This window comes from Grammomys surdaster, unplaced genomic scaffold (genome assembly GCF_004785775.1).
Source record: "Grammomys surdaster isolate TR1022 unplaced genomic scaffold, NIH_TR_1.0 225, whole genome shotgun sequence".
Classification (NCBI taxonomy): domain Eukaryota; kingdom Metazoa; phylum Chordata; class Mammalia; order Rodentia; family Muridae; genus Grammomys; species Grammomys surdaster.
In genome coordinates this window covers 6,610,401-6,618,045 of record NW_021604670.1, presented here as the reverse complement: position 1 = coordinate 6,618,045, position 7,645 = coordinate 6,610,401, and positions in this window count along the sequence as shown.

The window sequence follows — 7,645 nt, the reverse complement described above, 5'->3', positions numbered from 1 at the left end:
CTCCCTCTCCTCCCTCTCCCTCTCCTCCCTCTCCCTCTCCTCCCTCTCCCTCTCCTCCCTCTCCCTCTCCTCCCTCTCCTTCTCCTCCCTCTCCCTCTCCTCCCTCTCCTTCTCCCTCTCCCTCCCCCACTCTCTGTTTAAGTTCACATGCATGTACATTCTCATATGGTTGTATAGGGAGTGTGGTCAGCCTGGAAGTCCAGGGTGGGGCACAAACCCATTGAGTTTTCCATCAGTAGGTTGAGTCTAGGCAACAACATCTGTGGAATTATGTGATGAGAAATGACGAGCTTCTTGGACATGATGTCCAAAGTCAGGAGTCTAGGCCATTGTCTCATTCTACAAATACATATTTGATACCTACGGACATGGCATTTTATTGCCTAAATAATGGAATTACCGCATTGCTGTTCTAAACTACATAGAAAAGAATATGTGTTCAATCTAACCTGGACTTCGTAGGATTCTACTTTGGCAGAAGGATTGGGTTCTTTGTGATAGACACTGCTGTGTTTCATAAAGAGAATAATAAATAATAATTTCCCAAAGAGAGGATGGAGTGCTACCATTTGTTGAGCACCTATTACACACCAGGCATGTTTGGGAAAAATACTTCACAAGTAAGTAGCAGATGAAATATGTCACTGCCCACCACACTCTCCTTACAAGCAAACAGGAACTTGGGGTAAAACTAAAGATTTAAAATGAAGCAATTTGGAAGAAAGAAAAAAATTTTTTTCAATCAGAGAAACCACCAGAATATGGCTCAGAAAGCTTGAGCTCTTTGAGTTTAGTAAATCCAATTAGGCCACAAAAATGAAAAATATAGATAAATAGAAATAGAAAGAAAATGAATTCCTCGTGTAGACCACATTTATTACTTTAAGGGTGTGGTTTAGGACCAATACTAAGCTATGAAACTCAATGCTATGTCAGAGTTTAGCAAAGATCATGTTGTACCCCACAGGACCCCTCCCTGGTGTGGCCTGTCTTTCTTCAACTGGTATCAAGATTCCCACATACCCAACATAGACAGTCAAGCCAACTGTATTTTAAGCTATTTACAAAGTTTATAGCAACCATGAGTGAGGGGGTGATTTTAGCATCTTTTGAAGAGCTCTGTAGCAGTTGTTTGTTTTTCAAAATGAAACCAAATGGGGTCATTGCATCATTTTAAGGAGCATCAATGTAGTCTGTGCTCTAGCTTCCTGCTGCTGCAGACAGAGGAAGCTGAAGTGACTGGAGGAATTCTCTGGACAAAACCAAACAGAAGAGTGGACACACAAAGTGATGTCCAGGAAGAAGACCAAAGCTGTCTCCTCCCTGTGGTACTGGTTGAATTGTCTGCTCACCACCCACATGCTGAAGTGTGAGCCCCCAGTACTTCACCGCTTTGACCTGTGGAAATAGGGTTGTTGAAGGTGAATTTGGATGAGTCCTGCTGGAAAGGGTGGACCAAGAGAAGCACTACCCTCGTATAAAGGGAGAGATTAGGGGACACATACACACAGGGATGACATGATAGACAGATTATCACCAAACCTCCAGGAGTTAGGAGAGAGGCACAAAATATCCTCACAGCCCTTAGAGAGAGGCAACCCTTCCAACACTTTGCTCTAAGACGGTTATCTCCCAGGACTGTGAGGCTGGATGTTTCTGCTTTTCTATGCTACCAACTTGGGGGACTCTGTTACAACAGCCTAGAAATCAGGTACACCTCCTTAACAGTCAGTAGAAAGTTTGATGATATCCTCCATGGAATGGGAAGGCTTTCTACTGTTGTTTGGAAAACAATTGAAATCTAATAGAAGCAATGCCCTGTGGTGGTCTAAAGTTCACATTTATGGGAAAGAAATCAATCTGTGTTAAGCTCCTCAAGTGATTTCTTAGGCCCAGCCAGTTCTGGAATATCTCTGCTGCAGAGACACCCTGATAGCATTCTTGAAGGTTCTGAGAGCATGGGAGTTACTGAGCAGTAGCATCAGCTGCTGCTTCTGGTCTGATGAAGAACTGCACTTTCAGTCCCTTCAAACATTGGCCATCTGAGAATGGTGATACTGTATTGTGTCTGTGAAAAAAGGAAGCTCAGATGAAAACTGAGAGGTTTACAAAAACCAGACCCAGTGATAGGTGTCTACAAACTCACTCTCAGTCTTGATTCAAGCCACTAAGTTTTTGTCCCAGCTCCTCAGCAATCTCTCTATTTCCCAGTCTTGCCCTCTTTCCATCTACCCAAGGCTCCTGTCCACAATGAAGGTATGACCATGCCACTTAAAAACCCAGCTTGCTAGGCCTTCAGCATGCATCCCAACTTTAATTTTCAACTCTACTTCTGCCTGTTCTTACCCCGTCCCTGCTTTCTTGTAGTACCATACTTTATGACATTTCCTGAATTACCATGATGCTCTTTACTCTTATCTTTTCATTTGAAATGTTAGTACAGGTTTGAGTCCTAGTTCAAATCTCACCTTTATAAGTCTGGTCAGATCCTATCAGATAGATGGAGTCGCTCTCCGCAGGGTTTCTGCAGGAAATTGCTGGTGTTTATCAAGCTTCCAAGTTTAGACACATCTGTTTCCTTGTGGAAATGATCTTCTTGAATAGAGTGCCTGTATCTGCTTATCTGTGTGAGCTCAGAGCTGACACAGCATCGGGTACTGCTTGCACTGAGGAAATGTTGGTTGAATTTCGTTAGAATGACATAGCTATGTGCTTCTACTACATATTATCTGAATAAATAAAGAGGTCAGTTAAAGTGAAAGCCCTAGTCATCTTTCTTTAGGTGTTCTACTGTACCCCAGGTTAAAATATTCAATAGGGAAGGGCCAAAGGTTGCTCCACGAATCCTTGAATTCGATTATTGCACAAGCATCAGTTCATGGAAACGGGGCAAGTAGTGGCCCTTCCAGGCATGAGTTAGAACTCCTCTCAATACTTTGAAAGGTAGGCCTATGGAGTAATTCTCATAAATCTTGGGTTATACTGAAAGATGGGTCATTGCCTGGGTCCATAAGTTCTATATATTATTTACAGACCCCTTTACTATTTTCAGACTCAGTGCAAACATACTGTGAAATTTATCTGCTTCAGACACATCTAAACAGTATTTTTATGCATGTGTCTTTCCCTCGTCTGTCCTTTTGAGCTGGTTTTCATTAATCAGGCCCGCCATAGAAGGGCACCACCTAGAGGCCAACCAAGCACAGGCTGCAAGCTGGATGTGGCAACCTGACCCTAAGAGTTAACACTGTTAGTGCTTCTTCCTCCAGCATCCTAGCATGATTTTGGCCTATCCTATTACGTCCTATTTTGGGAACACATGTCTATTTCTGATTACTGTTTGTGGGAATGAGATACCAACAAGAGGCTCAGGCAGGACAAATGTCCAATCAGTGAGTTAGGGATCTGCCCGGCTCTCACAGGAATAACTGCTGGCCCTGATGCTGCTTGGCAGAAACAGGTGTCTAGTACCATGTGAAAAGTGCCACATTGTTCTCCTTCCTGCTCATGCTTCCCCACACCTGGATCCATCCTTTATCCACCTTTACCTTGACATTCCACACACTTGAAATAGCTGGCCTTGCTTTTTAAGTAGCCACATATCGAAATTGGAATTCCAGGAAAGCACTACCCATGAGTGTTATCACACATGTTCAATATATGAATACTTTCCTAACATCTGCCATTTTGGTAAAAGTGACATTTATGTAGATTTCATGTGACAACAATTCTTCATCAGCAACCTGATTATTTGGGACTTGATTTCAGGAAGGGTGCTCTAGAAAGCATGTCTAATTTGATGTCAAGAAATTCCCATAATCTTTATTTGCTTTGAAGTTAAACATTGGACATTTTCTGTTGGATCTGTACTGGACTGAATCAGACAGCCTACTGGCTTCTCACAGCAACCCTGAAGAGCTTGGGGGTAGTATTATTTCTAATTTACATGATGTCTCCAATATGATCCACTTAGCAAGTGGCTGAGCCCATCAGCTCTCAGATTTGTATTACCCCATATTCTGGGCTTTTGTCAACAAAGTATACACAGCTTTTCTTTTTTTAAACATTTGAACCTTTAAAATCATAGCTTCTTATTCATTCCTAAGATTAGTAGGTCATTTTCTGCTTTTAAAGTTGTCTGATCTCTGGATTTTTTCTGCGAACACATAAAATGAGCTAATCCATTAGGAAGTGAAGGGAAAGAGAAATGTGTTATGTCTCTCTACAGAACAGCGAAGCTCATTCTCATTCTTTAACATTCCCATGAGATAACGAAAGCAGCGTGGGTCAGACTTGAAAAGGAAACTGCACGCAGAGGTTTCATGCTTGTGCAGGATAAAACTGGCATGGTTGAAAGAAGGAAATGCAGCCAGCCAGGGAGTGTGATGACTCAGTGCAGACGGTTACCTCCCAGAACCTTCAGAGTAGAGGGGGAAGGAGCAGAAAGAGATGGGAATTTCTAGCTCCTATCCCTGGAGAGGGAAGGGGAACTGCTCTTCTGAATGGGAATGGAAGCAGCCCCTTCTGTGATGGGGCTGAACAAGCTCCTAGTGGTTAGTATGACTCTTGGCGCAAAGCCAGGGACTGTAAAACTGCAGCGTGAGCCACTGGGTAGTAGAACTTTATACCCCATCCCCACAACTATGACAGTGCTTTGTAGATGAGCGAAGATATCAATTGACTTGGAGCTAGACAGTAGCAGTGTATGACCTCTGGTACAATGATGCCTCTGGTTTTTGCCAGCCGATGCAGCCTGCTGAGCCTCACTGTGCCTCTCTTGGTTTCCTTATTTACAAAGATGCCTGAAAGGCTACCAAGAAGATTATGTAAATTATTTATCTGATGTCCCTAAGACATCTTTCAGCAGAATCTATTGCAGAAAGTAATTCCTTGCTGGGCGGTGGTGGTGCACGCCTTTAATCCCAGCACTTGGGAGGCAGAGGCAGGCGGATTTCTGAGTTCGAGAGTTCAAGGCTAGCCTGGTCTACTGAGTGAGTTCCAGGACAGCCAGGGCTACACAGAGAAACCCTGTCTCGAAAAAAAAAAAAAAGAAATATTATTTATCACTGTTATATTTGCGTCATGATGAGCTTACATGATCCAACAGTTTTCCTTCGGATCATGCATTGCAAAGAAGTAAAAGATGGGACTTGAACTAGTGTTTGTATGCTTATGTTCACAGTAGCAGTATTCACATTAACTAAGAGGGGGGCAGAGACTGAGATAGATTGAGAGGGAGAGGTGGGGGGAGGATGTTTGAATAGATATAAATACAATGTGGTTGAGTGGTGTGTGTGTGTATGTGTGTGTATGTGGTGTTTGTGTGTCTGTGGTGTGTATATATAAAGGATATAGTGTTTTTTCTGTGTTTATGTGTTATGTATGTGTGTTTGTGTTGTATATGTGTGGTGTGCATGTAGGATGCATGTATGGCATTTGTGTGTGTGGTGGGTCTATAGCTCTATAGGGTCTATAGGGTGTGTGGTTTGTAGTGTTTGTGTGTGGTATGTGGAGGGTGTGTGTATGTGGTGTGTTGTGTCTGTAGTATGTTGTGTGTTGTATCTGTGCTGTGTATGTGTGGCCTATGTGTGTGTTGTGTTTGTACTTGCACAACAGAACTTGAATTCAGTAAAAAGTAAAACTGACACAATGAACTATATGTATCTAAGACAAATGCTTTGTTAAGTCTTGGCAAGCACGTACTTTCTGAAACCGTTACCACAATTGAGCTGGTGACCATCCATGTCCCAAGGCTCTATGTCTCACATGGTTTCACTCCTTGATGCAACTACCCCAAATTCCCAGGTAACCATCAATCCATTTTTATGGCATGTAGATTAGTTTTTCTTTCTAGAAGTAGATTGATACAGAGTTTACTCCTTTTGGACCACTTTTTTTAAAAAAATAATATTGTGTTTTTTCAAATTCGATATAAAGTATTTTGATCATGTTAACTCCTCTATTCTCAGACCCTACTGCCCTACCCAACCCAACTCTGTGTCCTGATTTTAAAATTCACTCTTGGGTGTGGGGGCATCCCTGGAGTGTGGTCAACCATCTAGTTGGACAGTCTTTTTATATTCAGCATTATTATTTAGAGACTCATTAATGTGGCTGCATCTACTGGTGATTCATGGTTTTTGTCCCTGCTAAACAGCATTTCATTATATGGATCTAATTATTAATTATTCATCCATTTGGAATATGTGGTTTGTTTGTTACTAGTTTCAGACTATTATAAAGCTCCTAGAATATTTATGTTGAATTCTTTGTTAGATAAAGCATTTATTTGAAAGAGGAGTTGTTAAATAAGATGTTTGATATATCTCTATCTATCTATCTATCTATCTATCTACCTACCTACCTATCTATCTATCTATCTATATTTTTTAAAGAAATTCCCAAATAGTTTTCCAAATCAGCCTACTGTTCTTATTTGGGGAACAGTGAAGGAGAGTTGCAGTTACTATATATTCTTGCCAATACTTGATTCTTCTTTCAACCTTGGCCTTTATAAGAAGTCTGTAATGTGCCTCTTGTAGGTTAGATTGAATTAACTGAACCTTGTCAAGTCTCACACCCTCTTGTTGTACCTGCCATGTAACTTCTTTGGTGAAGTGGTGGTTCAAAATCTTGTTCATTTTAAGTGGGTCATATTGCTTTTATACCATTGATGTTTTGGAGTCTTTGTTGGTACGAATTGTTTATCAGCTATATGTGACTGGAAGACCTATTCTCGCAGTGTGTTTTGTTTTTTTATTTTTGAGTGAGTTGTATTTACTTTAAATTAATTATGATGGAACATGATTTAGACTGTGCTTGGGGGCATTCTAAGAGCACTTGCACAAGGAGTTGTGCAACAGCAGGGATTTCAAACAACAGCAACTGAAGCAGTGTGCTGAACGGAGAGGTGCTTTGGTGGGAACACATTTCTGGAGTACTCTCCATCAAATCAATGAATGAGTTAAGTAATTAACTCAATCCTATTAATTAGTGGAAAGCTGTATGGCTCTTCTGGTCCTGCACTGGTGTTTGCTTAAAACTATTAACTCTAGGAGACTTAAGCCAATTAAACTGGCATTTTAAAAACAACATGGAGAATGAAAGGATTCAGGGAAGAGCTCATTTTGAAAGTCAACAGGCATTGCAACAGAGTTAGAGAAAAATGTATAGATACAGCATTTATTTGGGAGAGGACTTGTTGAATCAGATGTTTGGCATATGTTTTCCTTTTTAAGAAACTCCCAGTGGCTTTCCAAAGCAGCCTACAGTTCTTTGGGGAACAGTGAACAAGAGTTGCCGTTACTGAATATTCTTGTCAATACTTGACTCTTCTTTTAACCTTGGCTGTCATAAGAAGTCTTTAGTGTGCCTTTCATAGGCTAGATTGAATTAACTGAGCGTGGTCAAGCCTCACACCCTCTTGTTCAACTTGTCAAGTCATGGGCAAGAGTGTATTTCTGACCTACCTCCAACTGCTTGTTACCTCTGCACTTCTCACATTCAGAGAGAAAATACAGAAGCCCGAATTGGTTAGGACCTTGTCACCACTACTAGGCAAATCTGCCAACTTCACACACAGATGCAGCTAAGCTGAGGTGGGCTATCTTCAGAAGAGAAGTGACGACAGCAGGCCCACCCTCAT